This window comes from Aethalodelphis obliquidens, unplaced genomic scaffold, assembly GCF_003676395.1.
Source record: "Aethalodelphis obliquidens isolate GAN/ISIS:26980383/991018 unplaced genomic scaffold, ASM367639v1 scaffold57, whole genome shotgun sequence".
Lineage (NCBI taxonomy): Eukaryota > Metazoa > Chordata > Mammalia > Artiodactyla > Delphinidae > Aethalodelphis > Aethalodelphis obliquidens.
Window position 1 is genome coordinate 5,727,973 of NW_020838001.1, and position 21,710 is coordinate 5,749,682.

The 21,710-nt window shown below is 47.8% G+C and overlaps 1 long non-coding RNA gene across 1 annotated transcript; it reads left to right on the top strand.

The window, feature by feature from the left end:
* Window positions 1–8,295: 8,295 nt before the first annotated feature.
* LOC113609548 (uncharacterized) lies at window positions 8,296–20,331 on the top strand. The gene is made up of 3 exons (XR_003428674.1): window positions 8,296–8,900; window positions 10,647–10,876; window positions 20,283–20,331. It is a non-coding gene; the product is annotated as an uncharacterized LOC113609548 (long non-coding RNA).
* Window positions 20,332–21,710: the final 1,379 nt, after the last annotated feature.

Here is a 21,710-nt window from a genome sequence, read left to right on the forward strand (position 1 = left end):
TTTAAAGATAGCATGTGTGTACATGTCAATCCCAAACTCCCTAACTATCCCTCCCCCCACCCTTCCCCCTGGTAACCGTAAGTTCATTCTCTAAGTCTGTGAGACTGTTTCTGTTTCGTCAATAAGTTTCTTTGTACGATTTCTTTTTAGATTCCACAAATAGGCGGTATTATACGATATTTCTCTTTCTCTGACTTACTTCTCTCGGTATGGCATCTCTAGGTCTATCCATGTTGCTACAAACAGCATTATTTCTCCCTTTTTAATACGATCTAGATTTCTTAATGCTCTTAAAAACAAACAAAAGCAAAACCCTGGGACCAATAGGCCTGGTTCCAACACCAATCAGGCAGAGGTGGGTGGGATATGCCTCCTGGAGACGAGCATGGATCCTCCAGTTTGCCACAGTCCTCACTGCTACCTAGTGTTATACCTGGCCACTAGGCACTGGCATTTGAGACCCCTGCCCTTCCCTACCAGTGAGCAGACTGAATTTCCCAATCTGCTCTTTGGCGTTTGAGGGCAAGGTAGCTACACCCTGTACCATATGTAACTGGGACTGCTGGGTGCCTAGCCAACACCATCTCTCCTTCCTTCCTCCCATCCTTCCTTCTTTCCTTCCTACATTTCTCCTTCCTTCCTCAGAGAACCCTGCTTTTATTCTGAGTGGTGATGTGCCCCACTAAAGGACTTTATTTCTAGACTCCCTGCAGCTAGAAATGGCCCATGAGATGTAAGGGAAAGTCAGTGCATGAGCTTCCTTTAAGAAGCTCAGTGAGCTTCTTAAGGGCAGGCTGGCTTAGCTGAGAAGTGTGCCATTTTTTCTCATGGCAACCCCCTTGCTCCTTCCTCCTGTCTAAAATAAGTCGTGATGGCTGGAGCTCCAGCAGCCATCTTAGACTGTGAGAAGACTTGAGGCTGGAAGTCTCATGCTAAGAATGAAAAGTAGTAAAACAGAAGGAGCTGGATTCACAACGACGGGGTGTCACTTGCTGATCCTGGCCTGTTCTCCTCTAGACATCTTTTAAATGAGAAGGAAATAGGTCTACTTGATTTAAGTCACTTATTTGAGTTCTCTGTGATAGGCAACCAAATGTAATTCTAACAATATATGTTTTTACCTTCATTTCCCTTCCTCATGGAATTGTCCGCAGTACACCTTCAGCTGTTCATAGGGTCTCCAGCTTTGCAGTTTGGCTTTGGCCATCCAAAAGTCAGTTTAGAAACCTGTGCCCAAGAACTAGCTAATCCTCGGGTTCTATACTCTCCAAATACATCTTAACATGATCATCTCATCAGACAATCCACTAAGATGTTAAAAGAGAAAAAAAAGGCAAGAATTGACATATACTTTTTTAAGGGCTCTAGCTTTTTTTCTTAGCGTTCTAGAACTTTTAGGATGGGAGCTTTAGGACTCCGGTGCTCTTTTTAGCATACATGCATACCTTACCCTGAATTTTTTCTTAAGGCTCTGGAACCTTCCTCACAGTAATTCAGAATTTAGGTTTTGTCTTTAGATTTAATCAACCCGAATATTTATATACAATTGACTTTTTCACTGGGAGCCCAAATGAAATATACTTTTCTTTAAGGTCTTGGAACATGTAGTTCCAGAGTCAGGAAACTTTCCTTAGTCGCTAGAGTGACAGCACTATATCCACCAGGGTTTTCAGTGACGATGAAGATGCTCTACATCTGCTCCATCCAGTATGGTAGCCACTGGCCACATGTGGCTGTTGAGCTCTTGAAATGTGGCTCGTGTGCCCGAGGAACGGAACTTGAACTTGTATTTAATTATTAGTTTAAATTTAAACAGCCGTTTATGCCTCGTGGCAACTGTATCAGATAGTTCAGCTCTTCCTTCTCTTCGGTAAATTATTAGAATTTCCCCTTCGGGCTCCCGAGGTGCCCGTCCTCTCAACACCTCTGTTTCTCTGAGACCAAATTTTGCCTTGATCCGTTGAGTTGCGTCAAGTCTGGGTTGGAATCCCGGCTCCCTACTTGCCAGTTGTGTTGTTTGGAGCAACTTCCTTCCCCTCTTGGGCCTTGGCTTCCTCCACACACAAACTCTAGGGGCTGAGGACTGCGTTCAATGACATGGCATCTGCAAATGGCATCTGGCAAGGGACAGCTGGTCAATGAATTAAAAAAAAAAAAGTCCCTCTCTGCCCTGATTTCCTATTATTTGAATTCATGCTTATCTTTCCTTCCACAACATCAGCTCCTGGAGGGCAAAGTTCTGATTCTACTTTGAACCTGGCCCAGTGCTCAGCGTTGAGGGGAATTCAAAAATCAAGTGACGTGAGCAGTTGTGGGATGGAATCAGGGTCCTGGGTCCATCTGTCCCACCCACACACCCCCACCCCCCCGAGGTGGGACTTGGCACCAGGGGGTCTGTCGGGGTTACTTTTTTTTTTTTTTTTGCGATACGCAGGCCTCTCACTGCTGTGGCCTCTGCCGTTGCGGAGCATAGGCTCCGGACGCGCAGGCTCAGCGGCCATGGCTCACGGGCCCAGCCGCTCCGCGGCATGTGGGATCTTCCCGGACCGGGGCACGAACCCGCGTCCCCTGTATCGGCAGGCGGACTCTCAACCACTGCGCCACCAGGGAAGCCCTGGGGTTACCTTTTACCTGGGTCTCCAGCTCAGAAGAGGTGTCTCTGCCGGGTGCTCCCCGTACAGTCCTCCAAAGGAGTGTGTGATGGGTTTGTCCTTTTAGAACCCCGTAGACCGTTTGAGTCTGCCCTCTCTGACTTTGACAGCCAAAGGCCCCAACCTTTTAGGGTTGAGCCACTGCCTCTTCCAGCACTGGCCTTCTGATCTTGTCCCTTTAACAGAAAGACCATCAGAGGATTCAGATACGGATTCCATAAGGAATTAAATTTAACGGACAAAAGGATACTCATTTACGTGTGTTTGGGGGCTTACTAAGTGCCCCAAAGGGCTGTGCTAAGTGCTTCAGATGAATTACGTCACAGCATTTTCAAAACACCTTTATAAAATAGGTCCTAGGATGATGCCCATTTTACACGGGGAGAAACTGAGGTTCACAGAGGTTAAATAACTTGCCTAAGATCACCCAACTGCTCAGTCAGGATTTGAATCCGGACACCAAAGCTTCCCTCTAAACCACTGTGGGACAGTTTGCCTGTCACAGGCTCCTGGAACACTCTGCACCCTGGCAGGTCACTAGGAGAAGGTCTCTTTGGGGATCATTCCCCCCACCCCCGGGTTAATTTTTTTCAAGGAAGTCTTGTCCTGGGAATGGGATTTTGCCAGATGTAATTCAGGAGACTCAGTTAAAATTGAATTTCAGATAAACAATGAATAACTTTTTAGTGTGTGTCCCATGCAATATTTGGGACATACTTACACTAAAAGAAGCACTTGCTATGTATCTGAAGTTCGCATTTACCTGGGCGCCCTGTATGTTGTCTGCTTGGTCAACCCCCGCCAGGCAGGCCTGGTCCCATACACCAGTGGAACCTCCTACTGCAGGCGTTAGATAGAGGTTATTCTCAGTGTGGATCTCCATCAGACCTGAAGAAAAAGAAAACAAGGTCTCCCGGTCACTATGAACTATACAGGTGCTTGTTAGTTTATCAATTAAACTGCACAAGTCTGCCCCCCGCCAGCTCTCGCTTGTACTTTGCGGCCATAATTTACAGGAGCGCCCGAGGGTACGGCAGGGTGGGACCCTGATCCTCTCGTTTGTTGCCAAGGTTCAGTGCTACCAGTCACCCTTGTCAATCTCTGGTTTAATCACTTAGCAGCTGTAAAGGACTCATTAAAAACACCCCGGTTTATTGGAAACACCTCCCGCCCCGCTCGGAGGCAGGCCAGATCGTGAGCCCCGTACCCGCTCACTCTCCCTGAGCCCCACAACAATGCTGACTGTAATTACACCCCAATGTTTGGAAAAGCGCATGTGGTATGGGGCGGATGGGTGGAGGGAGGTGGGAAGAGGGGTGGAGGAGGCTCCCTGAAACTCCAGGGGCCGGGCCTCGAGGGGGCGACGCCTGCTGCTGAGCCCCTGCCCAGACCCCTCCCCACCTGGATTCGGGCTCTGTCACCCCTCGCCCTCTCCAGAGGCTGGCCTGTTCTCCTGGGACCTTCAGCTGCTCTCTGCATCCCCACGTGCCCCGGTAGGCAGGGTGGGCTTGGCTGTCCTCTCTTCTGTTTTAAGTACGTACTGTCTAGACGTTCTACCACCTGAATGCAAATCCTTCCACCAGCCCTGTCTTCCCTGCCCTGCATGTCCTTCTGTCTACACTCACAGGTCTGTCCCCCGAGCTCCTCCGAGCACCTGCCGGTAGCCCGTGGAGGCACTGGGTACACTGTCCTTCTCTGATCACTCAGTCCCCGCGACTGGCCATGATGCGGCCCCTTTCCAGGCACGGGGGACACAGCAGCCAACAGGCTGCCCCTTCGCTTCCTTCCTGGCCGCTGCTGTTGGATGTGGATTTTGCTCCCAATTTTTTTCTTTTTCTTTTTTTCTTCTTCTTTTTCTTTGGCTGCACCTCCAGGCTTGTGGGATCTTAGTTCCCCCACCAGGGATCGAACCCAGGCCCTCGGCAGTGAAAGCACGGAATCCTAACCACTGGACTGCAAGGAAATCATGATTCTGGCATTTTCATCTGGTCCTCTTCTGAACCTCCCCCACCCCTTTTCATCTTTTTTTTGTAATGCTTATTTCTTTAGGCTGATAGCTCAGGTGTGGAATTACTGGGTGAGAAGATGAGACCACAGCTAGGGAGGGACTCCGATCCACTGTCACCTGTCCCAGGCCACCATCCTTTCACCCGGGCTGTCGGCCAGCACCTGCCGGTTCTCCCTGCTCCCATCCTGGCCCCTGCGCCTTCTGTTCCCAACACAGAAGCCAGGGGGCGCTGTTGAAACCTAAGTTGGATCAGGTCGCTCGCGGGAATCCCTGCAACGGAGTTCTGGCTCAGGCTGACCGCCAAGGTCATCGTAATGACTTCTAAAGCCCTGGAGCAGAGTCCTCAACTTGCACATCTCTGATATTTGGGGTGGTTGATTCTCTGGGGTGGGGGCCGTCCTGTGCATTGTAGGGCGTTTAGCAGCATCCCAGGCTCTACCCACTAGATGCCAGTAGACGCCCGCCCCCAAAATGGAACAACCAAAGAGCCACCCAACCCCAGCACTCCTTACTTCATCACGCTTTGTTTCTAACACGACACTTTCATCTGACATGCTGTATTTTTATTTACATATTAAATAAGTAGAATACTGCGTGGTGTACATCCTGAGGTTCAGCTGCTGGGCTGTGTCTCCAGGCGGGCCAACTATAGGCTGTCTGGAATTGCAACTTCTGTTTATTTGCGGCTGATGTGCACTTTTAGCGCCATCCAAGCCACTGCAGGAAAGTGCGAATTCTGAAAACTGGAGCCTCAACATTATTTTGAAATGCAGGATGTGGAGGTTTGATCAGGTGTGAACTTCTTTCATCCCGACATAAGATATTGCAATATTACACGTGTTGTTTTTAAAGACCTTTGGATTTTTTAAAAATGTCATTTCACTTGTTTTTCCTTCCTTTTATGAATGTTGTTCTAAAAGTTTTAAGATTTTATTCCTTATTTATTCAAAATTTCTTAGAGATAGTAACAATGAAGACTCGAAGACGTCTCCAGCAAAACCTCTCCGCAGGAATCGTGTCGTCACGACAATCATAAGCTCTGACATAAACTAGGTACGTTAATCGAAGCAAGTCCAAGTTTTTTTTTAAAAGGTGATATGGTTTTATTCGGAAATTTTAAACAAAACTCAGTATTAGATATATCCCCATAATCCTTTGTATTTTGTCCTCCTTCTTATAATTATAGAGTATTTTAAATGTAATGCATTTTTTCACCAAGTTCCATGCAGACTCCCGCAAACCTGTGCAGTTGACCCCAGTGCACTGTCTAAATATCATCATTTTCTGTCTGTGCTTGTTGCCAGCAAGGGGAAGAGCTGCCCTAGAGAACACAGGTTAGATTCTCGGTGTCCAGCGCCGGGCCTGTCTCAAGAGATGGACTCAAGTGTCTTTGATGCCGGTGTTTTGATCCAGATACCCATACCCAAGGTGGAGCCGCATGCATTCCTGGATGCAAAAGATATGTATCAGGGTTTGCTGGGCACCCCGATCAGACTCGGGGTTCCGGTGAGCAGCGTGCATGCCTTCAGCACCTCGTCTGGGAGCGCCACCTTGTACCCGGCCTTGTCCTGAGCACCTGGGATGTCACAGCAGACAAGACCAAGTGTCTGTCCCATGGAGCTCACACGCTCATGGCAAAATCGTTCCACCGCGGGAGGCCTGTTGTGAGTGCTGTATATGCCTTAACCTCCTTCATCCTCACGTCAACCTTCTAAGGGAGGTAGTATTACTAATCAGAGAGGTTAGGTGGCTCACCCAAGGTCACACAGTAGGACCTGGAGTTTGAAGCATGTGCTAATCCTACTGTCTTTCTCAGGGGCAGCAATGAAGGTGGTGTCAGGCTTGGGAACGGTGTCCGGTGTTTAAGGCACCTTTGGGGAGGCCCCGGTGCCCTGAGCTGGGGGTCTTGGGCAGCAAGGGCAGGGCGCTGCGTGCCGGGGCATGAGCGTAGCACGTTCCCAGTAGACAGTCTCACCCCTGCGATTCCCTTTCGTCCCAGGAAAGCTGGCATTATTCATGGGAGATAAAAATCAGCGTTCAACGCATTCCAAATTGCAACCGGTTGTATCCCGGGACAGCTGCCACGGGCTCTGCGGGTTGGGCGAGTTAGTTTATGGCTCAGTCAGAAGGGGTGGAGGCTGGGACAGACTGAGCGTGGTAAGGACACTCCAGGTGAACGTGTTGTAACGGCGAACAAGTCGTGTTTTTTCTGGGAATGGAGTCCGCCGGCCCCACGACCTCTCTGGCGAGCTCGCAGTTTTCGTGTCAGGCACCAGTGGGGAGCTCTGTGGTTTCGTGACACCAAAGTTTGTGTTGGCAGCTGTGAAATACGCACAGATGTTTCAGGTGGAACCAGCGTTTCTTTTCTCCTTCCCCCAGGTAGATAAATCAACAGGTTTCGAGAGGGATTCCTAACCCTGTCCTCCTCCTTCATCCCCTGCTCTGCTCCAGCCTGGGAATTCCCACTGGCTCTACGAGCATCGACATAAAATTAGAGGAAGATTCACATTTAATTAATTTTAAATTTAAAATAGATGTGTTCTCTGAAGACTCAGAGTCTGAAAAATCTGTCCTTAGGCCACTATCAGAAATGTGGGCACAGATGCGTGGGCAAATACACCCAGGGAGCAGCATGTGATGGAGCAAAGCTAGAAACAACCTAAATGCCCAGCAATGGGGGATGGTTCAATTATGGCAAAACCACAGGAAGGCATGGCCTGTTGTGTAACCACAGAAGTAATTGTTTTCCAGGAGGACAAAACGACAGGGGAAAATTCTCATGGCTTGAAATTAAATGATTAAAAACTGCACTCTAAACTGTAAGTAATGAAAGTTTATATAATTACATCTCAAATGTGGTGTGTGTGGTGTGTTAGAGAATAGAAGAAAATATGCTGAAATATTAACGGTAATTATCTCTGGGTAGTGGAATTTTTATTTTCTTTTTTATATCTTTATTTTCCAAATTTCTACTTTAATAACTTTAACTTCAGATAATAATCAGGAACAAAAATGTTATTTTAAAAGAATGAGTATTTCTTTGAGTGGCTGGAATCTGAGTGTTTCTTCCTTTCTCTCTTTATTGCCCCTAATTTCCAACATGGACATACTCCTCTTATAAAGGAGTATGGATGGATTCATTTATTTTTTCCGGGGGAAGAAGCAAATGTATATTCCATAATGCACAGGGGAGGGGGGTATTTGATGTCATAGAATAAAGTAACATTAAAGCAATACAACTTCAGATGGGGAAGAAATTAGCAGCTGAAAATGGCAGGCACCCATGAGATTGACTCTGGCGCCATCCGCAGATTCATAATCCCAAACTCCCAAAAGATATTAAAACACAAAACACATAAAACAAAATGCCAGGGCTTGCCTGGTGGTGCAGTGGTTAAGAATCCATCTGCCAATGCAGGGGACACGGGTTCAAGTCCTGGTCCGGGAAGATCCCACATGCCGCAGAGCAACTAAGCCCGTGCGCCACAACTAGTGAGCCTGAGCTCTAGGGCCTGCGAGCCACAACTACTGAAGCCCGCGGGCCTAGAGCCCGTGCTCCGCAACAAGAGAAGCCACCGCAATGAGAAGCCCGCGCACTGCAACGAAGAGTAGCCCACGCTCACCACAGCTAGAGAAAGCCCGCGCGCAGCAATGAAGACCCAACACAGTTAAAAATCAATAAATAAAACAAACAAAACAAAACAAAAAATGCCAACTAGAAGAAGAGATTCATCTACTTAGATCTTCAAAAGCACAGAAACAAGACTTATTTGTTTCTTACTAAAGATATTTCCCTTTTCCCACCTCTCCCTCCTGTTGTCTGAAACCAGAGCAAGATGCAACCGTTCTCCAAGTGTCCTAGCATTTTACCAGCATTTTCTTAAAGCCTGTTTCCCATCTGGATTGTTTCACCCCAGCATCCTTCATCCAGGTGCTTTGCTGTAACCCCCCCCAAGAAGGAGGACGCCCACTGCCAGGTTCCTCCCTGTGTTCCTGTATTGAGATGCGTGTGACAGGTATTCCTTATTCAGATCTCACAGTGACCTTGTGATGAGGGTCTGTTCTTCCCATAATTTCCATTTTACAGAATGGGAAACATACTCAGAGGGACAAAGGAATCTGTGCCAGCCCCAGCCAGCAAGTGGGGGGAGCCAACATTCGGATGTCAGTCTATCTTCTTCCAAAGCTTTATCAATCCTGCCCATGAGAGTGGAGCCCTGAGTTGAATGGAGAGCCACCAGGTAAACATTTACCAGGAAAACTCTGAGGTTCTGAGGCAAGGGGTATGCCGTGTATTTAGCCTGGCTGATGGGTGGAAAACCAAATCCCAGTGAAGGACTGCACGGGCCCACGGTCCAGGGTGGGTCTGCAAGGAGGGCCAGAGCCCCCTGAAGCCACGCCAGCTTCGCTGTGAGTGGCACAGCGTCAACAACTTCGCAGGTGTCCCTGGCAGGTGAGAAGGGCTCGGCAGGCGAACGGGGTGGAACACGGCTTCTCACCCAGCAAAAAAGCTGTAAGTCAAGTGATTGCAACACGGGAGCAGTCTGAAACACAGCCCAGTAATAAACAACCACTCAGTCATTTTTATTATTTCTTTTTCTGAAACTAATCAGTTCAGTATGAGTCACTTCACAGAAGCTGAGACCATTCCCCTGGAAGTGATGGTGCCCTGAGTGATTGCATCAATGGGCACATCTCAAAGACGGCTCCCACCTTCCAAAAGCGTCCCAGGAAACAAGTCATGGCTCAACCAGCCTGGGTCCGAATTCGGTGCTTGTAGTTGTGTTGCCAGATAAAACCCAGCACATATTATGGGATATACTATCCTAAAAAAGTATGTGTTGTTTTTCTGAAATTCCAAGTGAACTAAACGTCCTGTCCTGTAGTTATTTTATCTACAAACCTACCTAGATATCGTTCTCGTTCTTTGAGCAAAGGTAACACACACCCAGCAAAATTCAGCAAGACAGACCAGAGGCTTCCCCAGCGGAAATGGACCCTCTCACTGCCTGGCCTAAAACACGTTAACCGCCTCCTGTTGCTCTTAACAATGGTTTGCAAACTCTGAGTGTGCATCAAATTGAGGCACTGGAGGGCTTGTGAAGACACTGGTTGCTGGATCCCGCCCCTAGAATGTCCTATCCAGGAGGTCTGGGGTGGGGTCTGAGAATTTGTGTGTCTAATAAGTTCCAAGGTGCTGGTGCTGGCTTCCTACTTTGAGATCTGTGTTCTTAGGATGCACACTAACTCTCCAACGTCCTCCGCCACTGTGCCGCACATGGCCTTTCGTGGTCCAGCTCCTGCCACCCCCTCCAGCCTGTCTCACACCACCTCCCTCGCTCACCTGGCTCTCTGGCCTCCCTGCAGTGCACCAGGAGAACTCTTCTCAAGTCCCCGCAGGGCCTTTGCACATGCCGTTCCTTGCCATGTATCTGGCTCTACCCCTATTACCTTAGGCAGGAGGCATCCTAATTACCCCCATTTTACAAACAGAGGAACTGAGATTTGGAGAACCTCAGTCACTTGCCCAAAGCCAAGTTGATAATAAGAGGAGAGTCAGGGACCTAAACTTTCATCTGCATCTCCCTCGCCTGCCTTCTTTCTGCCATGCGGCTGGCTACTTCTCCTGACTGGGAGTATTAACTTTTATTTCAACCCTCTCTTAAATGCTGGCTTTTGTGAGATTGCTACTTGATAGTTATTTATTTACCTTCAAACCAAGCCCCTGGGATTTAGTACTTCAGGATTTGGGAAACAGGTTCACATTCAGCCTTTGACACCATTCAAGATCCAATAGACTTAGCTCATGTCCCCTCTCAATGTCTCAATGTTTGCCTGAAGACAAGAGTATTCGTTTCCCCACCCCAAATTCACACACACACACACAAACACGCACACACACACACACACTTCTAAAGTCTATAGACAGAGCTCTGACACTAAAGTTGTCATGGCAACTGAAAGCTTGTTCTCTGAATATTTCCCAGGTGGTGGGATGACACCAACTTCCTGTCTTCTGTTAGAAAATAATGTCAGCTCCTGGTATCTGTGAGTGAAGGTGGGGCAAGGGCATGGCTCCAGGTGGGAGAATGGAGCCCAGGTTGTCGAGTTATGAAGACCAAGGTGGATAAATTTACACTCCATGAGGATACGGAGTGATCACTCCTGCTCTGTAGCACCAGCCTTCTGCCTGCGGCCCAGGACACCGTGTCACCAGGTAAACGATGAATTAATGAATGGAGTTATTTGTCAAATGTTGATGTCTCAAGTATCGCAGGGCAGGGACCGAGGCTTTGCTCTCTGATGCCAGACCAAGATTCCATCTACCAAAACGCTCCCCTGAATGGGCGTATTTCCTCTTTGGGGTTTTCCCATTTATTTTGATTTTCCTGAAAGCCACTTACCGAGTTTCCTTAGCTCTGGGTTGGGTATTTAGTGGTTGTTTGGGTTCACATCTTTTGGGGAATTAACAAGAAAGTTTCCAGTCTCTCCCAGGAATATAGTTTCAGGGCTTCCCTCCCCACCACTTTCCCTCAGCAAAGGTATACACAGTCATCTCAAGACAGACACAGCACCTTTTCATGTGAACGGACAGATCAGGAGGTTATTTAACAGGCACTCAACTGCCCACTCGGCTCCATTTTTTTAAACCTGAAAAACAAGACCTGAGTTTCATTGTTAAAGATGCTATTTGTTCCCCTCTGGCTCCAAATCATGCCAGGAGCCGGCTGCCGATGCAGTGGGAGCCCAGACGGGAGTGTCTTGGGGGCTTTGCTCCTGGAGTTCCTGCTGTTAGTATTTTCCAGCAAGAAAGGAGAGTGGAGGCAAAGAAGAAGCAAGAGAGCCAAGCAAGCACGACATGGCTCAGGGGCAAACCCGGAGAGGGGCCCACAGCCCAGCTCTCATTTATTTCAACCAGTAATTCTCTCTCCCACCTGCCCCTTCTCTCCATCCCCACTGCTACTCCCCTAGGCCAGATTTCTCACCTCCAGCACTAGTGACACTTGGGCAGCTTTGTTCTCTGTGGTGCGGACTGTCCTCTGCAGTGCGGACTGTCCTGGGCCCTGGAGGAGGTTCAGAAGCACCCCTGGCCTCTACTCACTAGATGCGGTAGCAATGCTCCCCCGCCCCCAATTGTGACAACCAAAAATGTCTCCAGACATTGCCAAATATCTGGCTGGGGAAAGGGTTGCCCCTGGTTGAGAACCTTCGTCTTAGTCCAAGTGCCCCCCTCCTCGACTCTGCTGCCCCTCCTATCTGGCCTCCTGGCTTCCATCGCGGCCACCTCACGCTCGGCCCCCAAAGGCGCTTGACATGTTTTCCTTGATTGCATGACTGTAGAGCAGCATCCGTATCCTCAGGGCCCAGCACGATGCCCGGGATGTAGTAGATGCTCAACAAACATTTGCTGAAAGATGACAAGTTCCTGCGGGCAGACTTGCTGTCCTTTCTGCTCTATATCCAGCGCTCAGCTCGGCAGGCCCTTGGGTCCTCCGTTGCTTGCAGCCAAATTCATCCCATCTGAAGGCATGAATGGAAGCATGAACAACCTTCTTAGGGTGGCAGGACTCCTCCCGATTTACAGATGGAGAAACCAACGTGCAGGATGGTTAAAGTAAGCTTCCCAGGATTTTCTTCAGCAGAGCTGGAGCTCTAACACAGATCTGTCTAACGCCAGAGAAAAAATGGATCCAAAGAAATTCCTCTGAATATAAAACAGGAAAAAGGTATCTAGGAAGCTGATCAAGTCATACAGAGTTGCTTCCTCTGCCATGTTGGGTGACATGGGATGGGTCTCACCGTCTGGGGCTCAGTGTCACCCTTTCAAACGTGCCGAGGTTGCAGCGATGTCTCAAAACATCTTTGTGGCTCTAGGAGGCTTAGATTCCAGTTCTCAGATCTGCCATCAATACCCAGGGGCTCACCCAGACAGACCTGTGAGCACCGCCCCGCTGGGGTTGCCATCCACAGAACTGAGAGCGGATCCTCCGCCTGCATGAAGGGAGCTGGGGCCCGCCCCACGTGGCGCTCTCATTGCACGTTTGGTTTCAATTCTCCAAATTCCTTTAGCACATTTTGCTGTCATAGTGAGATAAATTCGAGCTCATGTGAGCTGAGAGCCAAGAGAGCCTGGGAAAACTTAAAAGAAAAAAAAGCAGAAGCTTGGAGTTGTCAGGCGTGCCCTCCTGAACCCCCCAGGATGTGGGTTTACCTGGGCGAGGACAGCCATGGGGCCTGGCTGGTCTGGGCTCCCTCGTTGACCTCCCAGAGTGGGGGACAGAAAGGGGTGGCCCTTCTGAAGCCAGTGACTATTTCCCAGAGTCCTCTGAGGGGTGGGGCTCTAGAGGCCACGGATGTTTTCAAAGAATCAGGGGACGGAGCTACACGAATCCCGCGACAGGTTAAGGCCCAGTAGGGGCCACACACTCACACGCAGCCAGCGGACCAGAGGCCTTGGAAAGATGCCCGACTGCCCGGTTCTTCAAACAAGACCAGGAATTTACATTCTTGTGTGAAGCCTTCCAGCATTTAAATGTCAGGACGCCACTAGGGGCCAAACCAAACGCACTGGCTGATCCCATAGGGTCTGTGGCTGCCCGCTTGCCGCCTCGGCCTCGGCATGGCTTTGGCCTTCTCGGATCGACCTCGTGCTCTGGGCCGCATGCAAGCGATTACTGCAGCTCAGACACGTCCCTGAGGGCATGACAAATCTTCGCTTGTTCCATTCCCATAGCAGCCCTACACGGTGCGGACCATTATCTTCTCCCTTTTACAGATGGGGAAACTGAGGCCCTGGGGGTACAGACTTTCCTTGCCCGTAAGTAACTTACAACCTCCGAACAAATAACTCCTCTTCTCTGAGCCTCGGTTTACTCAGCTTGGTAAACCCAAGGTAACGGGAAATAATGGTTACAAACATAGAGGGGTTTGTTGGGGGAATGAGAGGCTGTAGGACCAGAACACTGGGTACCTGGCCTAGTCACAGGCTAAGGCCCTTCGGCAGGTGTCATTTGTTAGGGGTTGAACTGTGTCCCTCCCCAAATTCGTATTTGAAGTCCTAACCCCCAGAGCCTCAGAACGTGACCTTATTTGGAAATAGGTCCCTGCAGATGTAAGTAGGTAAATGAAGATGAGGTCACACTGAGCAGGGTGGGTCCCTCATCCAATACGGCTGCTGTCCTTGTATAAGGGGACCTTTGGACACGGGGAGAACACTGTGTGCAGACTGGAGTGGTTCTGCTACAGACCCAGGAACCACCAGAAGCTGGGGGTGGGGATGGGGGGCGGGGCAGACCTGGAAGAGATGCCTCCCTTCAGAGGGAGAGTGGCTCTGCCAGAACCTTGATCTTGGACTTGCAGCCTCCAGAAATGTGAGACCTTACATTTCCGTTATTTAAGCCACTCAGTTTGTCGTATTTTGCTACGGCCCCGGAAACTCATAGATCATTACCATTACGGCCTAAACTACAATATCCTGCTTCCTTCCCTTTGCTTTATAATTCTTTGGGTGTCCAGTTAGAGAAGGTTGATTCTCAGTTCATCTTTTAAAAGCTGATTAGAGCACTTGTTCTCTAAAGCACTGAGCTGGATGCTGGGTTGAGACAAAGGGATATCGCTGAGTTTCACCCAGCAGGGGGAACCTCCCACGCTCCAACCCTGCATGCCTGTCCAGGAAGGGCATCAGTGGTACCCAGAGCAGGGCCAGGAAACAATTCTGAGGTGATGGGCTCTAGACCCCGGAGCGGCCTCAGCCATTGCCTGCTGTGATTTGTGTAGACCCGGGGTTCTCAGCCAGGGAGATTTTGCCCCTCCTCCCCCCCGGGACCATTTGGCAGTATCCAGAGACATTATGCTTGTTACAACTTGCAGCTAGTGGGTGGAGGCCAAGGATGCTGCTAAATGTCCCATGATGCACGGGACCCCCACCACAGAGAGCTGCCCAGCCCCAATGTCAGTAGTGCCACCGTAAAGAGCCCTGCTGTACTCAAACGGCACAGGGGTGAGGACCCCGGCTGGGCCCCTGTCCTGCCTGCACTCTACCCCTCTCTGAGCCTCAGACCCCTTATCTGTAAATTGGGCCATGCAGGCTCTGTGAGGCTCCTGGTCCTGAGCCTGGCAGGTAGCAAGAGTTCAACCAACCCTTCTCTTGTCGCTTCTCCCATCTTTGCGGGGAAGTTACTGCAGAGGTGCTGGCTTTAATGTATCTGTTTCCCGAAAAAGGAATATTTTAAATTAAGATAAAACATGTCCCATAAATTGTGATTTAACATATTTTTAAACATTCATAATTCATGCTGTATTTCTTTGATTCTAAGAGGCTGTAAATTATAACACGGACTTCAATTTAGCAAGAACTTCTTGGAGGGAGGGCAGGGGGAGGCAACTCCACATTAATTGTACATGTTGACTGCAAGGTACACCTTACTTCAGTTCCAGATTAAATGGCGCAGTTCCAACTTCTACCTCGGAGCGGGTGTCAGCATGATGCTGCATTCAGAGGAAATACAAACCCAATCCCCAAAGCCTTGAAAAGCCACATTTATCCGTATTGGAATCTGCTTAAGGATTAAGAGGGAATTGCTCAGCCTATCAGGCAGCAAAACTTTCTAAGAATAAATAAGAATAAATGATTCATAGTGTGGTCTCAACTCTCACTGTGAAGAGTCGCAGCATAGATCAGTGTCTACTCGGGGATAAAGCAGAGTGAAAAGAGAGTAAACCATCCCCTCAAATTAGATGAAAATCCACAAAGGTGTCATAAACAGACAGATGGAACATTTGGATGGAAAGATGGATGGATGGATGGATGGATGGTTGGATGGGTAAGTGAATGGGTGGAAGATAAATTAATAAACACAGAGAAACAGAGGCTGAGCAATGAGATAGAAGGAGATATAGAAGTATACATAAGTATCTCTTTTTAGGCATGCATAATTCATTAAGGCAAAAACGAATGCAGCTTGCATATGGTGCCACTCAAATTTGTTCCCAGAGAAGGTCACCCAAAGAGTATCTTTGCAGAAAATTGCTAATCCTATTGTGATTTCCTGGTTAAAGGAAAGGTTAGAGAAACATGCAAAGACATCGGCCCTTTCATTGAGGGGCAGCTCAAAGAGACGTTCTTTTCTTCTTTCTTTGCTCAGGTGACTTTGAAAGAGTTTACTTTGGTTTAATTTTAGGAGCAAAGTCTTCAGCCCTTTCTCTTCTCACTCCCTCTCCACTCTCACTGCTCCCTGTATTTGGACACATCTTGCCACATCCAAGGGGGACCCCACTCTCAGGAGAGGGAAGGAGGTAGCCTTCGAGACTTTGCCTTGCCTGATCTTACTGTTGGGTTGCCAGCTTGCAGTGGAAATCTACCCCTGGTTGCCCCATGTCTATTCTTCTCTGCTTCTGGCAAAAAGTGCAGTAATTGTCTGGGGGCGCTTCTCCCCCCATTCTTAGCTCATTGCCTTGGGGGTACCCTGAGACTTCTTAATCAGTTCAGGATCACCCAATGATTCAATGAGAGAATCACTTGATTAGAGTCAATTAAACATGCCGAGATGTTTGCTGAGGCTAACAGCTCTCTCTTCCACAGCATAGCAGTAAGGATGTGACACCCGGAGCTTCTGCAGCCATTTTGCAAACCAAGGTTCCAATCCTAGTGCTGTTGTTTAAGTCAAGAATTGAGTTGTATCTGATCCCAATGGGTGACCCCACACTGGTTTTAAATCAAGCCAGTGGTTGCTTCAGGCGCAGGATTTTGATGTAATTCTGGATAGTGAAGCGTAAAGGGAGGCTCTGCAAGGGCTCCTGGGAAACATTCTGTTGCTCTTAAAACCAGACATGCAGGAAGCACCGGCCTCACTCAGCCTCTGGAGGTAATGGCCTTGGGGTGAGATGCTGCGTAGGGCAGCAGCCATCCTGGACCATGAAAGAAGCCAGCAAGGGAAGCTGACTGCCCACCCCCGGCCCCTGCACCTGCCCACTGACAGTTCTGTAACTTCTTCCCAATTTCCTTTCTGAACGTGGGAAAAGAGCTTCTGGTCTCTCTTCCATCCCCACCTTTTGGCCTGTGTGGGGCACACCTAGTTTTTTTGAAATTTCTTAATTTATTTTCATTGAAGTATAGTTGATGCATACTGTTATATAAGTTACAGTTGTACGATACGATCATTCACAATTTTTAAAGGTCATGCTCCATTTATAGTTATTATAAAATATTGACTATATTCCCTGTGTGGTACAATATATCCTTGTAGCTTATTTTATGCCTAATAGTTTATACCTCTTAATCCCCTCCCCCTATATTGTGCCTCCCCGCTTCCCTCTCCCCACTGGTAACCACTAGTTTGTTCTCTACATCTAGAGAATACCTAGTTTTTTTTTGTTGTTTTCTTTTTTGCGGTACGTGGGCCTCTCACTGCTGCCGTCTCTCCCGTTGCGGAGCACAGGCTCCGGACGCGCAGGCCCAGCGGCCATGGCTCACGGGCCCAGCCGCTCTGCGGCATGTGGGATCCTCCCGGACCGGGACACGAATCCGTGTTCCCTGCATCGGCAGGCGGACTCTCAACCACTGCGCCACCAGGGAAGCCCGAGATACCTAGTTTTAAAGAGCCTTTTCTTCTCTTCTGCTGCCTCGAGATGTATTGACAAAGAGTTTCAATTATTTAAGAAATTCACGATCATTACAGATCGTTGCTGTCACCTAGAATGTTCCCCAGTGATGGAAACACTCTGTCTGCACATCCAATACCAAAGCCATTTGTCACATGTGGCTCCTGAGCCTTTGAAATGCAACTAGGGCAACAAGGAAGCACATCCTTAAATATATTTAATTTTAATTAGTTAACATTTAAATAACCACATGTGGCTAGTCACTACTGTATGAGACAACAGAGAGATAGAACAATTAGACAATATGTATAAGCATAAAGGGAAAAAGAAAAGTGCCCCCTGATTCCACCTCCAAGGCATAGCTAATGTTAAACTAGGTTAATACCCTTGCATGTTTTAGTCTATGCATGTAAATACGTTACTGAATTTCCTTCAGAAATACATAATGCTTTAAATTTTATTCGTCCACTAAATATATTGTAAGCATCTTTCCAGCTCAGCGGCTGCATTTCTAAAGAACACAGAGCAGGTAGCAGGAGTGCCAGATTTGGAACAAAACAGGCAGAGTCTGTTACCTTCCGGGTCTGCCAGACTAGCTGCATGACCTTGAATGAGTTATATAAGCTCTCTCCACCTCAGTCTTCCCATCTGTAAATGGGGAGATTCATAGTATTTTTATCACAGTGTGGTTGGGTGGATTGAATATGATAATGCCTGTACAGGGCTTGGTCTGTTAACTGGGCATCATTGTACAATGGTTATTAATATTGGTCCTCCAACATCATTTTTGTGGCTGCAGAGTGTCTGTCACACAATTGTGCCATGATTTGTTTATTCAACCTTTCATTATTGGACATTTGGGCTTTTGTTTGCTTTTTAAATAAGGAATGCTGCAATGGAAGCCCTATACCAAAATCTGAAATACGAAGGAGTGTCTGGGAGCCTACTTTCTGATGGAGGGGCTGCCAGAGAAGCTGCCTGGGATTGGATAAGAGGGCATCAAGCTAAGCCAGACCAGTCTGGTGGGGTGGGCTGGGGGGTGGGGGGGCTGTTCCCCTGAGATCAGCTCCTCAACCCAATTTGGCCAAGAGGTCTTTTTCTTTTCATCCCTTCTAGGTAAACTTCAGCTCAAACTGTCAGCTCAAACAGCATCAGCAAAGCAAAGGCCTGGGTGTGTGTTTATGTTTGGATTTTTTTCTCTGACTCACTGTGGGATGGAGGTAGTTGGACCAATAAAATACACTCCCTGGAGAGAAGAAATGCAAGTAATCCGAGAGGCTTCCTCCAGGGACATTCCTTGGGGGTTTTGAACCTGTAACAGGACCAGATTCTTTAATATGACTCTCACAGATCATGTAAAACAAATTTGTGTACTGTGGTAAAATACAGCATAAAATTGGCTGTTTAACTCAGTGGCATTAATTAAATTTGCAATGTTGTGCAACCATCACCTCTGTCTATTTCCAATTTTTTTCATCACCCCAAACAGAAACTCTGAACCTATTAAGCAATAAGTCCCTGTTCTCCGCCCCCAACCCCAGCCCCTGGTCATTCTGATCTACTTTTTGTCTTTATGAATTTGCCTACTCCAGATATTTCATACAAGTGGAATCATACAATATTCGTCCTTTTGTGTCTGGTTTATTTCACTTTGCATAATGATTTCGATATTCAGCCATGATGTATCAGAACTTTTATTTTTTAAGAATAATATTTCTTTTTATGTATGTACCACATTTTGTTTATCCATTCATCAGTTGATTTCCACCCTTTGGCTGTTGTGAATAATGCTGCAATGAACATTGATGTACAAGCCACTATTAGAGCGCCAGGCTTAATTTTTTTTTCATATACCTAGGAGCGGAATTGCCAGGTCATATGGTAATTCTATGTTTAACTTTTTGAGGGACTGCCAAACTTTTTTTTTTCATACTTAATGGCCATTTATTTATTTACATTAATTTTTTATTGACGTATAGTTGATTCACAATATTACATTAGTTTCAGGTATACAGCATAGTGATTCAGTAGTTTTACAGATTATACTCCATTAAAAGTTATTGCAAGAGGGCTTCCCTGGTGGCGCAGTGGTTGAGAGTCTGCCTGCCGATTCAGGGGACGCAGGTTCGTGCCCCATTCCGGGAAGATCCCACATGCCGCGGAGCGGCTGGGCCCGTGAGCCATGGCCGCTGAGCCTGCGCGTCCGGAGCCTGTGCTCCGCAACGGGAGAGGCCACAGCAGTGAGAGGCCCGCGTACCACAAAAAAAAAAATTATTGCAAGGTAATGGCTGTAATTCCCCATGCTATATAATATACCATTGTTTTTTTAATCTATTTTATACACAGTAGTTTGTACCTCTTAATCCCATACCCCTAATTTGCCCCTCCTCACCCTTGGTAACCACTAGTTTGTTTTCCCTATCTGTGAGTCTGCTTCTGTTTTGCATGTACATTCATCTGCATTATATTTTAGATTCCACATACAAGTGATATCAACCAGGAACTGCCACACTGTTTTCCACAGCAGCTGCACCATTTTACATTCCCACCAGCAATGTACCAGGATTCCAATTTCTCTACATCCTTGTCAATGCTGTCATTTTATTTTAAAAAATTATTATTATAGTCATCCTAGTGGGTATCAAGTGGTTTCTCATATTTTCAGGTGTTTGTTGGCCATCTGTACATCTTCTTTAGAGAAATGTCTATTCAAGTCCTTCATCCACTTTTTAATTAGGTTGTTTGTCTTTTTGTTGTTGAGTTGTAGGAATTATTTATATATTCTGTATATGAAACCCTTATCAGATACATGATTTGCAAATCTTTTCTGTAGGTTGTTGTTTCACTTTCTTGATAATGTCCTTTGATGCACACAAGTTTGTAATTGTGACAAATCCAATCTACCTATTTTTCTTTTGCTTTTCATGCTTTTGCTGTCATACCTAAGAATCTGTTGCTGACTTCAAGGTTGGAGATCATTTTAAATCACTAAGTATTGCTTGTCTCTATTATAAATTTCCTAGGGACTTCCCTGGAGTGGAGTGGTTAAGAATCCGCCTACCAATGCAGGGGACACGGGTTTGAGTCCTGGTCAGGGAAGATCCCACATGCCGGAGAGCAACTAGGCCCGTGTGCCACAACTACTGAGCCTGTGCTCTAGAGCCTGCGAGCCACAACTACTGAGCCCGCGTGCCACAACTACTGAAGCCTGTGTGCCTAGAGCCCGTGCTCTGCAACGAAAGAAGCCACAGCAGTGAGAAGCCCGCGCGGCAATGAAGGGTAGCCCCCACTCGCCACAACTAGAGAAAACCCGCATGCAGCAACAAAGATCCAACACAGACAAAAATAAATAAATAAATAAATATATAAATAAATTTCCTGTACATAAAGGTGCTGAGTCCCTTACTGTCCTAGTCTACCCAGGGGACTGAGTTGGCTGGGAGGTAGGTAGATATGTAGATTGAGATACAGATATAGATATATAATTTTATTTATTTATTTATCCAGTTTAGCAAACTTTTATATTCTCTGGTCACTGCCCCCTGGTCATAAAGACGGTTCCAAGATTCAGGCTGGCCAATCGTAGTAGCCTATGTCACTGGCATTAGTGATTGGTCCAAGGGGTAGTCTTGTAACCCAAGCTGGACCAATGAGACCTTCTCTGGGATGGATAGACATTTGCTGGGAAAAAGAATCCTCTTTCCATCAGAGCTGGCAAGCTGGAACCATAGGCAGCTGTGTCCTTCACCACAAGAAGTCCCATCTGCCAGAGGCAATGCAGGTTGAGACCCGCAGAGATGGAGACCGCCGGAAGGCGTCATGGGGTGAGTAGTCCCCTGCTCCAGTCTCAGGGGCCCCCGTTCCTTCAGCTTGTCCTTGTATCTGGTGAACGTGTCCCCGGACCCCCTCCAGGGACACGAGCCAGTTCCTTTCTCCTTCCGTTCGTTAGGGGTAAATTTTGATCACTTGAAACCAAAACTACCCTGATGGGTCCCCCTGCCCTGTGACCTCTGCTCCCTCCTACTGACTTACCAGCACCTGAATACATCTGTCTCCAACTCTCCTAGGCATTCACTCGGGAACTGTCCTCGACCCACACCCCGCTCTCCAACTCTAACTTTAAGACTCAGTCGTCGTATTTCCTCCTTGGAGCAGCCTGCCCTGACCCTCCCCCCAACCCTCTAGGCAAAATGGGCTGATTTCCTTCCACGCACCGTCACAGACCTTGTAGTACCTCTGAGTTCTACCACTTTGCTCACACGTCTCTCCCCTCTGGACCATGGGCTTTCTTGAGATAGCCGCGGGGCTTACTGCAGTTGGATCCTCAGCATCTGGCCCAGGGTCAGCACATGGCAGGGTCTCACTAGGTACCAGCAGAATGACTAAACTGGGCTCTTAGGCAGACATGCCAACCCTGGGCTCCACCCCTTGCTTGCTTGCATTGTGAACCT